This window comes from Anas platyrhynchos, chromosome 1 (genome assembly GCF_047663525.1).
Source record: "Anas platyrhynchos isolate ZD024472 breed Pekin duck chromosome 1, IASCAAS_PekinDuck_T2T, whole genome shotgun sequence".
Taxonomy (NCBI): domain Eukaryota; kingdom Metazoa; phylum Chordata; class Aves; order Anseriformes; family Anatidae; genus Anas; species Anas platyrhynchos.
The window spans coordinates 87,855,128-87,874,205 of NC_092587.1; the positions used below are offsets into that span (position 1 = coordinate 87,855,128).

The window sequence follows — 19,078 nt, forward strand, 5'->3', positions numbered from 1 at the left end:
GAAATAACTGTGCATCTCCTTCAAGAGTTTATAGGGCCCTGCCCCTGGAAAGTGGTGCTGTGGCCACCCTTCCTATTAGTACGGTCTGGGATGCACCATCAGGGCCTGCCACCATCTCTGGCCCCCCTCCTGTTGTGAGGCTTGTCAGAGATTTGCTGTGTAGGGAGGATCTGTTTCACCCTGAGGTGACATTAGGAGCAAACACACCTTGTCCTGACTCTGGAGGTGTCCCCAAAACTCCTCCATCTTCCTGCTAGGATGAACAAACCTCCCATTTCAAACAGCTGTGGCTCCCATGCTCCACAAAGGGCATTGCATGTGGGCTGGGGACTTATTCAAGTCTCTGCTCTGCCCAAAAACCAACTCTGGTCTGTCATGATGGCTCAAAAGAAGCCTGTGCCCAGCTGTCCTTGTTTCCACCCTCAAAGTGACTCCCAAGATGCCGTCTTAAAAGCACAGTTTAGCTCCAAAGCAAAGCTTGTGAAAGCTTGGCCCGGGCCCCAAATTAACCAAAGTCTCACCAGGAGTGTCTGCCCAAATTAACGCAGTGAATAAAGACAGCCCATGGCTTGAGGAGGTGATGGCAAGCAAGGTGAGTGAGTGAGCCAGCAGAAACCAGAGGGTACAGACTACACGAGGGCTCACATGGCACCTGGTGGCTGGAGACCAGCATCAGCAGTCACCCAGGCTGCTCGCTGTTGGCTTTCTGTCCCAGACCAAGGCGCTGGGTTTTGGGAAGGGGCCAGCAGCCCTCGGGGAGGAGAGCACTGCTCGGTGCTGCCAGGAGTCTCGCAGATGTCAGCCCCTAGAAAAGCAGGCAAGCGGCAGGGACGTCAGTGCAGATTTACATCTCAGGGTCGCCATGTCCTTAGTGGTAAACGGGTGGACAAAGAAGCTAATCGAGGAGTCAGAAAGGGCAACTTGGAGGGGAGCGGCAGCTGGGAGTGGGGAGGCAGAAATCAACGCAATTAGCAAGAAGAACAATGCAAGAGTGACAGTCTAGCATGCCTTCCCAATTTTTCCACATGGAAAGAACAGCACCGTATTACCTGAAAATGAATTTTTTTTTTTTTTTTTTGCTGTCAGTTGAGAGAGCAAATGGGAGGCTTGTGCTGATGCCTCTGCCAGGAACCACTTCTTCTCGGGCACAGCAGAGCCCTGGCTGTGGGCAGCATGCCCATCTGTGCAGCTCCTGAAAAATCACTGCAAAAGCGATGCCAGCCCCACTCGCACCCTCGCAGGAGGGCCTTGGCATTGAACGTGGGCTGGGGTAATTAATATTACACATTAACGTTGTACTGAGTGAGGTGCCCTGAAAACACAGAGCATTTAGGCGGCCTGTGCTCCACAGAGCCCATGGTGCAACCATTACAAGTGGCCAAGGACCAGTGCAGCCATTTCTCAACAACTGTTTGGAGCACACAGCAGGGTCTCGATCCTTTCTGAGCTGTCTCAGTCTCTTTACAGAGCTCCTTGGGAGCTTGGACTGGAGCTGGTGGCCACTGGATGGATGAAGCACGGACAAGCACCAGCCAGGTGAGGCAAACACAGAACTGTAAATTAATTTAGCCAAGAGCCCAGACTTTTTTACACAGGGTCTACTCAAGCTCCAGAGACAAGACACTGCTATAAAGAAAACTACTGGTCAGATCCAAGTCATTTAGCTCAAAATAAGGATAGTTGGGTGTCACCCTGGGGTCTTTGTGAAACAAAAAGTTCAGACTAGATGGTCTAATTATCTCTTTTGGCCCTCAGACCTATGAATGCATGGCCCATCTTTCACTTATTTTCTGTCCCGAAAGCTGGGTGCAGACTGGGTACAAAGCAGAAATGTCGCACGCTACGAGCAGCGCTGTGCTGTGTGTGCTCGCTGACTGTACTCTTGCCCAACTGCCTCAGGAGCCTGTTTTTCCTACACTTGTCCCTGTTTGGTTGCTTCAGTTATTAAATTCCACTGTGAAGGACCCTTGGGAAGCGCAATTGTTATTTTTCTGTCTTTCTTTCCATTTGCAAGCGCACGAATCCTTTTATCAGCAGATTGTCTCCGCAAATGTCACGGGCGGCGAGGCGCTTTTACATGAGTCAGCCCAAGCCATTAAAAACGTCGCCTGGACAATATTTGGTCTGCGACGCTGTGACGTGGTTGTGCAACTGGCTCCGTGACAAAGGAGAAGCCCCAGCCTCTGCCTCCAGAAGATGAACTCAGAGACCTAAGCGCAGCGACAGAGCTCCCAGCTCTCACCTGGGGAAGGAGATTTTCGCTCAGACACAACAAGGGCTCGTCAGCGGGATGGAAAACGGGGTGCTGGCCTCTCCATCTCCCCAACATCACAGCACAACCCCATCCTGCTCCCTCCTTGTGGGGGGCAGCAGGAGCAGCCCTGTGCCCCCCATCCCTTTGGGAGCAGCTCCCTCCTGCCCCCGTCTCCATCCCCTCGCCCCCCAGCCGAGCCCGCCGCAGCGAGGGGCGCACGCCCCCACGGGCAGGCACAAAGGAGGTGACAGGCGCCTTTATCCCCAACGCCCCCCGCGCCCGCGCTCGCCCGGCTCCCAAAGCCCCCATTGCTGCCAATTCGTTCCGGGACGCCGCCGGGATTCAAGGCTGACAGCTCCGGCAAAGCAGGAGAAATGGGCTCAGTGGGGAGCGAAGGGGCCTGCCCTCTCTCTTCTCCCCCACCACCACCTCCTGCTTTTTTTTTTTTTCATGCCCCCCACAAGAAATACCTTTCTCAGCAAGGCTTTTTAAGGGCCCCCCGCGCCGCTGGCCAGAGCATGCACTGGGGCAATGAGGAAAGCCTGGGCAGGGGTCAGGGACATCTCGGGGAGGGGCTGTCAGCACCTTCTTCCTCTCCCCCAGCCCCTTCTGCCCCCACCTCCAGTGACAAGTCCCTGTCTCCCTGCCCGGGACAAGAGTGACATCTTATTTCCCCCGCCACCTCCACCCACGCCGGCTTTTCGGAAAGGGGGAGGGATGCTGCTGCTGGGTGCGAGGATGTTCAGCCTCCAAAATACTCCTCTGGGTACATACAGCCTGAAGCACAGCTCATCCCAAGATGTACAGTCTGAAATAAAACACACCGGGCTGGCAAATACAGCAGGGACCGGCGCAGGGAGGTGGCAGCTGATCTCAAGGCAAACATTTGTGCTGGGAGGTTTGGGAGCGAGACAAAAGGCTGTGACGGTCTGGGAGCGAGGGACCTCTTTAGCCAGAGCAAAGAAATAAGATACACCTCGAGAGAAGGCATTCCCACGCTTTCAGCCCTGGAAGAAAATCTGCCCCAGGTGCTGGCTTTCATGATCTAAAGCGGGGTGTGTTTCACACGGCCCCCAGCTTTGGCACCACTGCTAAAAGCCCCTTAGAAATGGGGTCTGCTCGCTCCTAACTCAATCTCTGTATCTTTATCTTTCCTTTTTTTTTTTTCTTTTTTTTTTTTTCTGATCCACACCCAGCTGTGCAGACCAGTCCCTGCGGACCGGAGAGGGATAACAAAACAGCACGTCAGTTTTCCCCCCCCCTCCCGTCGCTGCTGCAGCCTGTTTGTGTGCCCTTTGTCCAGTCCCTTCATCGCCCGCCCACCCCGGCCACGAGCAGCCCCCCGGCCCACGGCTTTGTCTTCTGCCTGGAGGGAAAGCTAAGTCAGGGCGACGGCGTCCCACATGCCTCCTTGGGCTAAAGCTATTCTTTCATCTGAAACGCTTCCCAGTTGGAGATACGAGCGGCTCAGATTCAGTTTCTTGGATGGGAAGGCTCCCCTGAAATATGGATCCTGGCTGGAGCAAGCCCAGAAAAAGAGCAGGCTTTTGGTTTGGCTATGTCTGAAGTCTTCAGCACGAGCCCACAGGGCCGAGCCTCGCACAAACAGCTCATCCCGGGAGAGCGCTGCTTCCTGGAGAGATGAAATCTTTCAGAAACTGAGCGAGAAGAGATTTCAAGTCCCTAGGAAAGAAACCCTCCTCTCTGCTCCCACCCACGGCTTGGCGGCGGTACGGAACCGTGAACCCCTGCCCCATTCCAAATCAGATCGAGACAGCAAGCTCTGGGCTATTGCAGTGGGAAAGAGGAAACTTAAAGTGTCCCTGCTTCGCTGGGAATGGAAAAATTCACGGATGTCCGTGAAGGGCTGGCCAGGCCCAACTGGCTTATTTATAATGAAGGCAGAGCTGGGGGAGTCACGCAGAGCTGGAATGGGGTGTGCGCTATTGCTTGCAGGCCGCTGGTCCCGGGGAAGGGAGCAGGGCAGCAAGAAGTCTCGGTATTACAAAGGGCAGAGGTGGTAAATAGTTCACAAGAGAGGCTGACAGCCCTCCTGGTCCGCCAGGGGTATAAGCCGTGTGAAGAAGGGCTTCTAAACGCAGCAGCCTCCGTGCAGTTTCTGCATCTGGACAAAGGATAGGTTTGTTTTGGAAGTGCTAGCAAAACTGCTGCCTACAAGCCAGAAGGTCACACAGCGAAGGTCTGGCCCATGTCTGGTTAGGAAGCGTTCCTCTGGGGCTCCTCTCTCAGCAAGCAGTTGTAGGCCTAATAAAAAGGCACAATATATTCACCGTTTCCCCACAGAGCAGCACTGCGCTGCAGGACAAGCAGGTTTTTTTATTCTTAATAAAAGCATGCTCGGGTACCTGGGCAAGGGACCTGTGATGAAGAGAGGAGTAGGTTGGAGGTCGGTTTGGTCATGACAGTCTAACTGGGCTGTGGGAAACCTGAAAAAGTGTGTCAGGGGAGGAAAATCAACGTAGCCACCTTAATTAGCACCTCTCCACCAAGTGAGGCAAGAGCTACCTCCTCTCTCCACCCCTTCGCCACCAGCTCCATAGGGCACCTTGTACCTGAGCTGCCAAAAAAAGGCTCTGGTGAGTAATGCTCATCATCTTTTCCAAGTGTATCACCAACAGGGTCAGGAGACACAGCTAAGCACCTCCAGGAACCAGCAGGTAACACACTGACAGGAGTTTCTTGCTTCAGGCAATGCTGGGGAGACAGCGAGGAAAAGGTAAAAGTGGTCTTCGGGATGAAATCCTCCCAAAGTAGCCCCGCTGAACGGCTGGCTCCCTTCCATCTTGCATGCTAATGTAGAAACATGAGTTTCTCAAGCAGGGATGAAAGGAAAACACATGTCTCATATCACACGGGACCCCTGGGACTGGGACGTGGGGTAGGAGGATTGGAGGCAAGAAAGGAGATCTTTCTCCTTTCCATTCCCATTAGCACTGAGCACCACACGGGAAGCAGGAGGTTTGATGTCTGAGGAGCCAAGTGCTCTCTCTGTTTTTGCTGATGGAGATACGGGCCTGGTGGAAATACCCCACCAGTCGGCACACCAGTGGGGACGGAGTGCCTCAGTCAGCTCGCTTGGGTGGCTTGAAGAGACTTTTTCAATTAGCTTTAATTTGCAGCAGGTAGAGGCCCAACTGGAGGTCACACAGAGCCTGTAAAGAAAGGCAAGCTTTCCAAAAGATTAATTTTAAGCCATCATTGGAGGAAAGTTTGGCTGCCTACATTTACCAGGGGTTGGGCTATATTGTGTCAGTGCTCCCCCCGGGACACCCCATGGCTTTAACTCCTGAGTTCAGAGGATGGGGAATAAAGGTCTGCTTTGCCCTCGCCTTGAAACTCCTAGTTCTGCATAAAACACACTGCGAGAGAGAAATCCCTAGTTTTAGAGATGTCATTTAGTGGGAGAGGCTGCCCAAGCCAGTCTTCTCTCTTCCCGATCTGATGTTCTTGAGAAATGGCTCCACCTGGGAGATGGTTCAGTGACAAGCTAGAAGAGCTCAGGTCCCCCGTACAGCTGTAGCTGGACAGCTTCCCCAGCCAGCTCCTTATACCGAGGTGGGGTTGCTCCTATTTACGCCAAATTCTTGGAGAAAGGAATCAGACTTACTCAAACAGGACAGGGCCAGAAGCAAAGACCACGTACAGGAATGCTAAAAGTAGAGAACTGTTTAAAATCTGGGTGGAACCACACGCTGTCCTGCGTGATTCTCAAGCTTAATAAATGCAGAAGCAATACTGTGCTGAACGGCTTATGAGCAACAACAAAAAAGCTATAAAATGCAGCATGTGGGGATACAACGTGGCTCTCCTTTCTGTTTCAGCCAAGCTGAGCTTTCCCAGGGTCCCCTCTAGGACACAGGCATCTGCAAAGCTGGGTGGGGAGACACCTTCACATTTGGCTTCCTTGAAAAGCTGTGCTCCATTCGTGTCACACTACGATGACAAGATAAAATCTGAAAGTGTGTTGTAAGCCAACAATCAAAAAAAAGCAAAAGGTTCCTAAAAATAAACTTTTTTTTTTCCAAATTTAAATTGTTGTGGCTAAACACCCTTTGGCCCAAGAGATGAATCTGTTCCTCAAAGAGTGGTAGCAAAAAATGTGCTGGCCGCTGGCCTCCCTTGCTTGGTGTGCCGTGACTTTCCCGTTGGCAAAAAGGACAGTGAATTTCCTTTTAATTGCTCCTTTTACACTGTGGGAGCAGCCCAACCAGGGCATGACTGCCACTGTGCCTGCCTCAGCCACAGGTGAGAGAGTAGGAGCAGGAGCAGGTGCAGATGCCACGGGATATTTAACGCCGCACAGCTCAATTTGGAAAGGTTTCTGCTGGGGAGGTGGGACGTGACGCCCAGCCAACCTGCCCTATTGTGTGTAATTTAAAAAGCACAGGCTCCTCGGTGCGTCCGAGGAGTGATTTGATCTACCAGCACTTCAAGGGGGAGAGGGATTCCCGATATCAAAGAGCCCTTTAATCTGGCAGAAAAGGGGCATGATGAGGACCAGCTGCGGGGAGCCGAGGCCGGACAGCTTCAGACTGTGAAGTCAAGGTGCACGTTTTTAACTGTGAAAGTAATTAATCCGAGGAGCACATTACCCAGAAGGGCAGCCGGTAAATCAGGACCAGATGTTTTCCTGGAAGAGATGATATCACCTAGCTGGGGACTGCACAAACTGCGAGGGGGAGAGCCCCAGCAGTCTCCGCCGATGGCCGTAAAGCCCACGCTCTGCACAGGAATGTGTTATATACGTGTGTGTGTGTATATTATATATCTCGACAAGCATGTGGATGTGTAGCTTTACACGCACGCACAGCCCCAGCTGGCGCAGGCCAGCATCGCCCCGGCCAAAGCTCCGTGCTGCACAGCCTATTTATTTACCCGCCTGGGTTTTACAGCGGAGCACAAGCGCAGGGACTGAGCTCGGGGGCCTCCGAGGGCGCCAAAATTTCCTCAGCATCCCACCGGCAATGGACGCCGCAGCCCCGCGGGTGCCTTTCTTTGAGCATCGCCCGGAGCCTCCATTGAGAATCACTGGGTTGGGCAAAATCCCGCATTCACCCTCCTTCCCCGCCCCCGGCTGCTCGCCCTCCTTGCCCAGACCTCACAAAAAAAATAAAGAGAGAGGGAGAAAACAACCCTCCACGCTGCCGACAACAGCAGCTACCAAGCTCCGAGCCCCGTAATTGATGGCTGCAGCAGAGGGACCCCGCTTTCCTAGCTGCCTCCCTTGCCCCCAGTTCCTCCATCCTCCTCCTCCCCTCTCCCCTTTTATTTTTTTTACTGGTTAACAATTGTGCACAGTGCTAGCCCTGCTTTGCATTTACTCCCTTTCTCATGAAATAATGGCATTTTTTAAAAGTTTCTTGCAATACACACACAGCTTATCTTTGGACACGCTGGCACCTTTCGGTGCAGGAGCAGCAGCAGGTTGTGCTGCGGCCCTGAGCAGCACAATGGGGATGGGCTGGGAGAGGGGGGTGAGTCTCACAAGGGGGAATAATGTGAAAGGGAAACGCTGGCGCGCACAGGGTGACCCAGATGGACAAAGTGCAGCGAGGCAGCTTAGTTAATGGGCTGCATTAAAATTAAACAGAGATGGTGCTCCGCTTTCCAAGCGATGAGGCGGCTGCAGGAGGGCTTCCCGGCCCCCGTGTGCTCCGAGAAACAAAACCAAAGAAAACCTTTCCCTCCCTCGCTGCCCCTCACGTCCCCAGCAGGCGTCAACTGGGGCGGCCCCGCCGTCATCGCCCTGCTCGGGTCACCGGGAGCCAGCCCTGGGGGGATCCCAGCCTCCCTTCCTTGCCCTCAGCCCACGTTCCTGTGAAACGGAGGATGATCTCGCCAAAATTTCTGTAAATGTGGGTGTGTAGCAGGTCACTGCTCCTCTCAGAGAGGTGAAGGCTACCCAGCAGCTGGGGAGCGGAGAGAGGAATGCAGCAGGCGGCCTTCAGGAGCAAGCCCAGCTTTGGGGAGGGGGTGATGATAACGGCATACATCCATCCACACTCCCAGCCCTGTCACCAGGAGGATTTATGCTGCTCTCACAAAGGACCTAAGGAGTCATTAGGCTCTGCTCCGGCCACGCACCTGCTTCGTTGCTCGCTGTACTGCAGGGTGACTCACGCCTGGGGTTGAGGGCATGCTAAAGGGCTCTGCCTCATCCTAGGCTTAAAGAGGTGTTTAAACACCTTGCTAAATTAGGGCCTCGCACCTGAGGAGAGCGAATGGAAGAAGTTAGCAAAGTGGGACGGAAGAGCAGCTCTTTGAACAGAGATCCCTTTAGGAGGTCGGTAGTGAGTCTGCCTTTAACAGAGATGAATGAAAATGTGCAAGACTTGGTGTCCCCATCAGGATGTGGGTACTTGTTCCAAACAGAGTCTACAAGACACAGAATCGACCATCTCTTTATTCCCTTTGAATTGCCAGGGAATGGCAGTTGTGGAAACACAACCAATGCATTTCTGAGAACTGCACTTACTTTGAAATGGCGGTCCTGCAAAGACAACAGGCAAGCTATAAACACTGTCCTCAGACATATGAATCCCCTGAGCATCATATGAGCAGTTATGCATCAAAGGAATGTCATACCTAAATCAAAAGCATTAACAGGTGTAGAGGATGCTGTTGCAATTGAACTTGAAACAGGTGGGTCCCACTGTGGGACCAGCAGGGGCCCAGGGGGATTCACAGAATCACAAAATGGATGGGGTTGGAAGGGACCTCTGAAGATCATCTAGTCCAAGTGCTTCAGGTATTCACGGTGCTGCAGCCTGACCTTCCAGTCCGCCCACCTGCCTCCAAGTTGCCTCTGTTTTTTCTTTTCCCCACAGTTCAGATCCTCACAGCTGTGAACTGCAAGGTAGCTTTTGGGGCTGGTCCTTTGCAATGCTGCTCCCAACAGACCAAGCAGCAGCAAGGCATGGTGCCCACCAGTGTGCAGAACCACCTCAGAAACCACCAGGTGAAACCACCCTGGAGGAAGGTGTGCAGTTCCCCATAAGGCTGCCTTCAAAGTTTAGCCACTGCCTTTGCTGCAAGCAGGGCTCTGCCCCAGGCCCCACGCAGTTCAACAGCTTGGCTGGCTGCAGGAGAAGGGATCATGGGGACAGCATCTGCAGGGATGCTGTAGAGAAAGCAGGGCAGCATTCACGAGCACCGCTGAGCTGGGAGGAGTTGAAGCCGTGGGGTGTGTGGAGGGGAAGGCAGCAACAGATTTCAAAACAATCCAGATAAATTGGAGAGCTGGTCTCAAATCAGCGGGATGGAAATCACACCAGAGCAAGCACAGAATGCCTCAGCGAGGTGCTGGGACTGCGGCGCAAAGCGGGGACTAATTGCACAAAGAGCACGGCTGCAGGACAGGCTCCCGGCACCACAGACAAAAATCTAGTCAATGCTGTCATGCTGTTTCAAAACAGACAAGTCTCTCGATGGGACGCATGAATACGAGATGCATAAGCCAGGCATGGGAGAAAACAACCATGCTGCAGTTGGCAGCGGGGACGCCGTGGCAGCAATCTCCAGTGGGGTAAACAAACTGGGAAGCGCTCCGAGGTGCAACAGCAAGCACGATAAAAGCTTTAGAAAACAATCTATGAGGGGAGATTGAAAGAATTGAGTTTGTTTAGTCTAGTGAAGAGAAAACTAAGTGGGAACATAACAGGATTTCAATACATAAAGGCTCGTGCTAAAGACTAGAGTCCAAAGGAGCAGCACGAGGAGAACTGGGTTTGCAAAGATTTAGGCCAGCTGAGCACTAATGGGGAGGCTTTGGAGCCAATTAAGGATACTGTAGGCTCTCCTTCACCTGTACATTTTAGGTGCGGACATCTATGACACCATTACCAAGTGCCCAGTAGTGTATTCCTTCCCAGTCCTGCTCTCCACGTGATCCTGCAGATTTTCTTGCAGCCCCTCTCTGATTTCCAATAGGCAATGGAATGGGGCAACCCCCAGGAGAAAACTGTCCTATAAAGGGATCATCCATCGCCCTCGCCTCCCCACTCTAACTCATCACCTCCCCAGGCCCCTCTGCACACCCGGGTCTCAGAGGGTTTCCAAAGCTGATGTGTGCTCTGTTATTTATTTACATGCAGTGAACTTGCAAGACCCCTGCAGAGAGATCCAGGAGGTCTCAAATAGCCACATGCGTACCAAATAACAAGACCCATCCCACAGACCTTACTTTAAAGACCTTAAATAGACAAGGATAAAAAAAAAATTACTTCCCACTAAGAGGGCTGGGGGCTGCAGCAGGCCTTGTCAGGAGAAGCTGAGAGAAATGGACCTGTCCAGCCTGGAGCAGAGAAAGCTAAGGGGGAATCTGCCTTATTTCAATCCTCATCCTTGGAGATTTCCAAAATGCAGCTGGACAGGGGCCTGGACAACTTGATCTAGCTTTGGGAGAAGCCTTGCACTTAGTGGGGGCCGAGGCTAGGGCCCAGCTGAGGCCAGGGCCCAGCTGAGGCCCTGTCCCACCCAAACCATTCTGTGACAGACACACCGTGGGTACCTCAGATGGCACCTGGGCAACTGCACCACACCACTGGCACTTCATAGAGCACCTTCTCCACCACACACAGGCGTTTCTACCCCTTTGCCCCACGAGCCTTTCTGAGGTCTTTCTGTTCTGCAAAGCTGGATCCCCGCCGCTTGCATCAGGCCCCAGCCCATTGTACAGCACTATGTAATAACAACATTTCTCGATCGTGATTCACAACAATAGCTACCACCCAAGTTCTTGGCTCACGGCGCAGCCCAATATCTAACAGCGTTCAGTTCAACCTAATGTGATCCCTGTCCCCACCCCCTCCGATTCCAGCTTCGGAGCTTGGCCGGCTTCGGGCCCACGCTGCTCCTGCTCGCAAACCCCAGGCATGCTGACTGCTGCTCACAACGAAGGGGGAGCACTCGGAGATGAACTTTTGGCAGTGCAAGCTCTAGGGAAGGCTGAAGTCCCTGCTTGCCTGTCACTGATTTATTGACGCCTCCCTAATTGTGGAATGCCAACCATACATGGAGATCTGCAGAAAGAAAGGACTTGGCTCGAAGGAAAGAGAGGTCATCGCAGGCAAATCAGATGCAGGCACCAAGAAATATTTTTGTTTTGTTTTGTTTTTTCTTTGCTGCTGCAGTGAATGTAATAAATAAATGTGCATCTGCTGAGCTGTTTCTACTCAGAGTTCTCCCTTGTTCCAGATTTGGCCTTAACTTTTGTTAGTAACCTTGATCAGCAGTGGTCTGCCCACCAAGGCTATGTGTGCATATGAATTAGAGAGGGAGAGACAGCGTTCATTTCCAAAGCAGACTTCTTTTCATCCTCTGCCAGCCATTTTTTTGGATGGAGGTATCTTTTTCCTTCATTTTTTTTTTTGGTCATAATGTAAGCATAAATTTGAAAATGATCTGCAGAACTAAGATTTAATAAGCTTGCTCACAGAGCAATAAGCCAAGAAAAAAAAAAAAAAAAAGAGAGCAAAAATCACAGACCTTTTCTACAAATGGGGGGGGGGGGGGGGTCGTTTAAAAGAAAATTTAATCTTCAGCAAATGCTAGCGAACAACATTTGTTCATTTTGGAGACTAATCTGCAACCATTCCTCACACGCCACTCTAACACATCTCTGCACAACCCTCGTCTTCACTTCCCTCTCCTGGTTCTGGTTCAGCAGCCAGCATCTGCCACTGATTATGGGGGCTTAAGGTTTCACCTCTGAGGAGCAGCGTGGGAGCACATTGAGGTCCCTGCATCTACATGTAGCTGCACACGTCTCTTTGCTGGCATTTCACTCACGCTGTCACTCCTCCCTTCTAGATTTGCTCTTCCAGACTCTCCTCACATCAGCCCTGTCCCCCATTAGCCCTCTCAGTACACCATGCCCGTGAGATGGATCCTGTGTTTTCATCCCAAAACCACAGCTAAGGAGCTCAAGGCTCAGTTCTCGTTCAGGGCGAGTTAGCTGACACAAATCAGATGAGGTGTAGAGAGTGGGTCACACGCACAGCTGACCAAGGCAGAGATCTGACACAACTTAGGACACTTTTGTTTGAGCATGGTCAGTGCTGAGGAGAGAATAATTCCTCGCAGAGCAGGAGCGAGGAGCTGCAGCAGGCTGTGTGTGGCAAGGTCTGCACAGCACCTTCCTGCACCAAACCTGGACCCCACGCCTGGAAACCTCTTGCATTCCCCTGGCAACAGATTCACTTTCCAAAACAAAATGAACTCAAACAGAGTCATTTCCTATGAGCGAATTTGGGATGGAACATAAAGCACAGGCGGGGAAATATATATGTGACATACTTGCAACAGCAGGGAGAATGATTTCATCTAGCATCCAGCTGACTAGTAAAGAGAGTCAGCAGCCCCCGAGGAGAAAGCCATTAACACACAAACACATTTTATGCTGGCCAAGGTGAGAAAGGAATGGCTGTAGGTACTGAGGTGACAGCTACTTTAGGATCAAAGGAGAAGGCTGAGAGGAAACTATAAAACTAACTTCAGATCTGGCTGGGGGAGGGGGCGTGAATGGAGGAGAAAACTTAATTAAAGGTGGCAAATAATGACTATTTTTTCTGGGAAAGGGGCAGCGATGATTTCACTTCCAACATCACACCTGAGCAAACATTATGCAAAGATGGCCTGAGTTAGGACTTCATTGCCAGTAGAGCGATGCAGATCCAGCCTTCACTTCAAAGGCTAAGAAAAGTAATTGCAAGGGAGGAATTGGTTTGCCAGCGGTGCTCACTTTTGATTCCATCTCTTCCAGAGTAGCTGCAATGGATAGCTGCTGGGCATCGCTGAGGATGTGACCATCTCATTCACGCATTTCTAACAAGATGAAACAAAACAAAAAAAAAAGAAATGAGGTGGCACCCGTGCTGAGGTGGGTAGCTCCATGGTGACTCTCACCCAGATCTGCTAGGTGAAATGCTATAGTTAATATAGTGCAAGGAGAAAACATGGGTATCAACAGCATAGGATGGCCTACAGGTCACCAGATGTAGGACTCATCACAACAACAGGTCTCCTGCAAGCCAACAAGCCAGGAAGCAACAGCAGCTTCCAACCACAGCCCAGGCTTTGATAGTAACGGGAGATTTTTGCACCCAGTGAGTTCCTGGGACAGGAAGGCAGCAAGGTCTACACCACTGAAGAGAATGGAAATGGAATGGGTAACAACCAATATTAGCTTCACAGTCTAGTCTTGACAAACCCATCCAATTTCCTTTTAAAACAAGGAGACGGATCTCGTAGGCTGGTGAGAAGCAGCAGACGTCAGTATCTTTACTTGAGCTAAGCTCTTTGACACTGGCTTGCATGAAATCCTCTTAAACCAGCAAGGAATGTGTGGTCTGTCTACTGCAGAGCAGATGCAGCACTGGTACCCAGAAAGTCGTGAACAGGACCAAATACACACATTATACCAAATACACATCGAAGAGAGATCCACAGGTTTCTCCCTGGGTCTGACTCCAGTCAGTCAGTGACTTGGACTTTGAACAAGAAGGAAGATGATTAAATTTGCAGGATGTCCAAAGCTGGAAAGCTCTGCAAGTACACTGAAGGCAGGAACAGAGTTTTTTTTAAAAACGGCTTGATGAATTAGAGAAACAGTCAGGGGAAAAAAAGAACGGGCACAGTAGGAATCCATGCAAGGCTCCACACTGAGGAATAACTGGCTGCACAAATATGGATGTGGAACCACTGGAGCTGAGGTTTAGAGCAGATTGAAAACCAAACTGTTTGTCATCAGTGCCATGCTCTTGGAAGAGCCAAGAAAAAAAAAAGATGTGGGCTAATTAGATACAGTCCAGAGGAAAGAAAAAAAAAAAAGAATAATCAGATGTCTAGAGAACGTGATCTTGGGGAAAATCTGAAAGAATTGTTGAAGTTTAGCCTCAAGAAAAGAAGACCAAGGAGAAGCACAAGTCTGCATGTTCACAAATGATTGCTGCAACGGAAGAAAGGCACTGACCAGTCTTATCTGCCTATAAGGGAAAGGTTAGGATACATTAACAGGCTTAATCTGCAGTTAGAAAGATTCAGGCCTGATGTTATGAAACTATTAGGGCAAATAGATGGAAGAAACGCATAAAGTATCCAGCTGCGAAGCCTCTGTGAGGGGAGAGCTTGAAGAACAGGCTGGAGAGCTGACAGGAATGACATAAGTGTCCTGCCCCAGGGATCTGGAGGGGGAACAGAGATCTGGCGGCCGTCAGAGCCTCCTCTGGGGGAGCTGGCTGAGGGAGAGGGCTGGGAAAGGTCCTCCTGAAACGGAGGGCCTTGCTAAGAGCATTCAGCGGGGCAGGTAGCCAAGGCGTTTCTCCTTGCCCTCCCTCAGCCTGCTCCCCTAAATCACCCTTACCCCTCTGCGCTTTCTCCCCTTGCAGTCACTGATCTGCTGTGCTCAGATCTTTTCGCACATCTGAGGAGCTGCAAGGGCCAGCCTAGACTTCCCCTGCCACGGGGAGGTGAAGGAGGCCAGGCCAGACCCAAGAGCACTGAAAACCCTGGGAAACAGGGCTTGCTGCTCCCGATGCTGTTGGTGGGGGAACAGCTCTTGCTGCGGCAAAAGGAGGCTCCCTGCAGTCACAACTGCCAGCAGTGACAGCAGCAGAGGTTGATGCCCATGGGAGGTGAGAAAACCATGGTTTGGTTTCACACTTCTTCAGCAACCAGCGCCTTCTCCTCTGGGCAAAGCAGAGGGAAAGGCTGCGAGTCTGGCACCCAAGGCAAGCGCCAATGTTGTGAGCACCTTAGCGCGTGCTGCAGATCTCAGTGGGAGGCTTTTGTTTGTTTTTTCACTCAAAACATTACATGTCGAAGCCAATCGACATCCCTAGAGTGATCTTAACAAGGTTCTGCTGCTGGTTACAGGGCAGTAATGTAAACAGAAGATTACTGGTGACCACAAGCAGAAAGAGGAAGAATAAATGGAGGGCCGGAGAATTAAAAGTTATCCTGGGCTGGGTTCACCATCGTGTTACTTCTGTTCCATGAAACACCTGTGCTTGGAAATGGAATTGCATTTCCAAAACAAACAGCCAAAAAAGAAAAAAAAACAAACAAACACAAAACTATCCCCAATACTGAATGAAAAGCTAGTCCCTTAAATAGTTAATGTTAACCACAATCAACAGAAAACTTAAGATTTTTCAGATCACCTAAATTGTCTGATTCAGATTTCATTGAAGGTAACAGTGCCAGCACATCAACTAAGAACAGACACACAGCTGAGCAACCTGGCCCTATAAGCCCATCAAGTTCAATCTGAATGACTTGCCTTCAAGGAAAGATTGGTCCTAAGTGGCCTTCCAGGTGTTAATCAATCATTTATTCAACAGCTGTCTCACATTCATTGCTAATTATTACTAACAATCTTTTGGCCTTGCATTAGCAACTTAGCAGAAATGCACTTAGTAGTATGTTAGCCTTCTCTTTCCTTTTATGTTTTTACTGGCAAAAAGCATCTCTGATATTTATTTTCTTTCAGCTGAACGCTGGTGATAGACGCAGACCACAACGTCGCAGAGACTTCACGACACACTACACAGAGCAGACTGTATTGGGGCCAGCAGAAAGCAGCACTGCAATTCGACAGAGGTGCAATGGTTTCACGTACATAGGACCCAAGTCAAATACCCTCTGTCCCCTGCTCCTGCCTTACAGGCCATGTCCAGAGCACATCACAGTGTTGCCCTCCTGTTTCACCTTGGGCACAAGCATGGCACGCTGCGTTACTGCACAATTTGTTAGCCTTGGCTCGTGTTGGCCCCATCTCCTCCCCAAGGACGCTCTCCCGGTGTGTACAAAGTGCTGGGGTAAATAAGCACGCTCAGCCAAACCCAAGTGCAGCCAGGGGGAAATGACAAATGCTTCCTTCGCGACAGAAGAGGACCCATTGTCAGGAATCAGAAGAATCATTTCCCGGTTACAGTAGCCTTCAGATACGTTGATCCAGATTCAAGCCTCCAATAAAGGCTCCGCGAGTGATATATTGGCTATTCTGCTTCGCTGACTGACCACTCGAGGGCAAGAATGCAGCTCCCAGAGGCGCGACACAAGGGCTTGAAGAGCTTGGCTGTATTTTCTTCCACTTAAAACTGGGAGAGGTGAATAGCTGGTGAAAGTGAGGAGGAGATTGATGGCTTTGGAAACTGCACGGCCCTCTCCCTATACGGGACAGATTTGGTACAGGCAGCCAGCTTCAAGCCTGACCTTGCCCTCCCTGACCTGTCAGCAGCCTCAACCCTGACCTTGGAAGGACCACCCTTCTCCTGGGGGAAGGACAGGAGAAAAATTGAGTGGAGATCAGGTTGAGATAATTTTATTCCACAGGAGAGGACAGTCTGTGAGGCGTGTAGAAGCTGGGTGTCCTTCTCAGGCTTTGGTATTCACTGCACAGCCACCTCATGGTGCTCACACATGGTCTGGGACTGCCAACTGATCACACTTCTTGGAGAAACTTCCTCCCATCCTCACTGCACTTTGGATGTCGTGAGAGCAGTCAGACCGCATTCCTGATGGAATGCTTTGAGCCCCTACCTCTTCAAAAGTCATAAAAAATCTCAAACAAGCTCTTTCCAGACCCAAATCTTTTGGCAGCATGAGCCCCAAACCCTTCTCGTAGCTCTGCCTCCCCCGCAAAGAAATCAGTCCCTTCCCCAGGAGCTGCCTCCCTTCTGCTTTCCCTTTCCCATAACCAGCCATCCCTCACCCTCCTGTTTCTGTAAAACACTCAGCACACACGGCAGCTGGGGGGGGGAGGGACTGAGGGGCTGGTGGAAGCCACTCAGATTTCACATTTATTTAATAGCCGTGGCTGTGCTTGTTTGATTTATCTTCACACATACGTTTGACAGATATGGTCTCATAAAAACTCCACAGAGTAAAAACACCAAAAAGGCCTGCAGCCATTCTGTGCTAGCGTGCAGTCTGGCTCCAGCTCTGGAGCTACACAGAGATCGAGCTCGCTGTGGCTGGCAGCAATGCTCAAATGGAAAAACCTCTGAGTCTGCAGCACCCAAAAATGCAGGGTGCTTGGCTGAAATGGACCACGGTTCCCCAGGTGGCAGTGTCTGGTCAGGAAATAAAAAAGGCCCTGATTTCCTCTTCCCATGAAATATCCCACTGCGCTTTATATAAATTACTTCATTCAAATAACTTATATTTGGGAGACTAATCTTATCCTACCCCCAAATCCTGGAAGACAGCAGCGTTCAGAATACCTCAAGAAAGTTTATGAATTTTATAGCACTTTAAAAAAAAAAAAAAAAAAAAAGCTTTAAAAAGCTCTACCAAGCCACAGCAGAATAAGTTTGCTTCACCCTTAACTCATGAGGAACTTAGGAGCTTGGTGTATTTGTTCCTAAAAGTACCTTAAAATTTGAGGTCTCAGAAAGTCTGCTTCAAACTATCATAGTTCTGATAGTGGAACTGGCTGTACAATTTGTGCACAGAGTGGCTATTATATAGTCTGGGTAGACTCTACAAAAGCACAGCCTCCTGTAAAATATGCATATTTCACAGCTTTTTTTTTTTTTTTTTTTTAAAGGAGAGCACACCTGAAGCTCTCATTCCAAGAGAGGCAAAGTGAAATAACTGTAAATGAAGTCACTGGAGTGTTAATGGTGCTCAAAGGTAGGATTCCAGCTGCATTCAGGTGGTGTTTTATTATGCATATAAATAACAAGCCCCCAAGTCTCCGAGCTGGCAACACGGTCTGGAAGAAGGTGCTCAGGGCTGAGAGTGAAAGACCCTGTGTTCCAGCCTGCTACTGCGGTGGCCACTTTGCTTCTTTGTACATTACTCCCACATATAAAATAACACTCTTAATACTTAACAGTCACAGAGAGATAGCACAGCTCTTGTCTGTTAACAAAAGAGAATGGGGAGGCTTGCATGTCTGCCCCACGATTATCTCAGCTGGTTAAAACCACTGCAGAAGATAAGTGGTAGAATCTGTGACGGCTTCTCTGTGGGCAGACAAGATACTTTTGTTTCCCCCTTTTGTTAGGGGCAGTTTTTCCCAGCTATGGAAACACCATCTTTTCTACTTTAAGCAAATAACTAAAAAGTTTGCAAACACCTCTGCCTCCAAGATGCACTCCCCAGCTCATCTGATTTCCAAGAACTGAGCCCACTAGACAAGGATTGCAGAGCCTTGCCGTTTTCTCCCCAGTTCTCAACTCCATTGCTAGCAGATGGAAAACTCAACTCACCTTCATTTGAGGTTTCAAGGAGTGGTAGTATATGCTCCCAGACCAAGGGCCAGCCCCACACCACAGACTCACCTTTTCTAGGCTTTGTGCCATTTGAGCAGAGATCACCTGTGGACAATGTATTAACGCCAACACCTGCTGTTACACACCTTAGCATTGTCATAGTGCCCACACATGTTGGGTAGCTTCTGGGCTTGGACACTCCCTACTTGCCCTATGACAAACCAACAGCAGGGAAGAGGTCAACCTTTGCTAGAGGTGGCTCTTTCCTCACTCAGTGGCAGAGTGGGGTACAAAAAGCTCCCTCAGAAAGCTGCAGTGGGGTGGAAAGGGAGGTTGCTGGGGTGCAGGGCAGGCACTGAAACAACTGTATGCAAGTTTGGGCCATTACAAGAAAGGGGACTGTATCTCCTACATAAAAAGGCATAAAAGGAGGCCGCCCTCCCCCTGAAGACAGCCACCCATATTCATTATTTCTATCCCTTCTTCTTCTTTTTGGATATTTACAGAGCCACGAGCAAGGTACTGACAGGCAGTCAAGGAATTCAGCCGCTGGTTGGCTGTGCAGGACTCAGGAGCTGGAGGG

At 50.5% G+C, this 19,078-nt stretch overlaps 1 long non-coding RNA gene across 1 annotated transcript; it reads right to left on the minus strand.

Annotated features, from left to right (window-relative positions):
- Positions 1 to 3,657: 3,657 nt before the first annotated feature.
- LOC110354486 (uncharacterized) lies at positions 3,658 to 18,551 on the minus strand. Its single transcript, XR_002406532.4, has 4 exons — positions 18,493 to 18,551; positions 4,828 to 4,969; positions 4,621 to 4,701; positions 3,658 to 4,519 (listed from the first exon to the last, which is right to left on the minus strand). It is a non-coding gene; the product is annotated as an uncharacterized lncRNA (long non-coding RNA).
- Between the last annotated feature and the right edge of the window lie 527 nt (positions 18,552 to 19,078).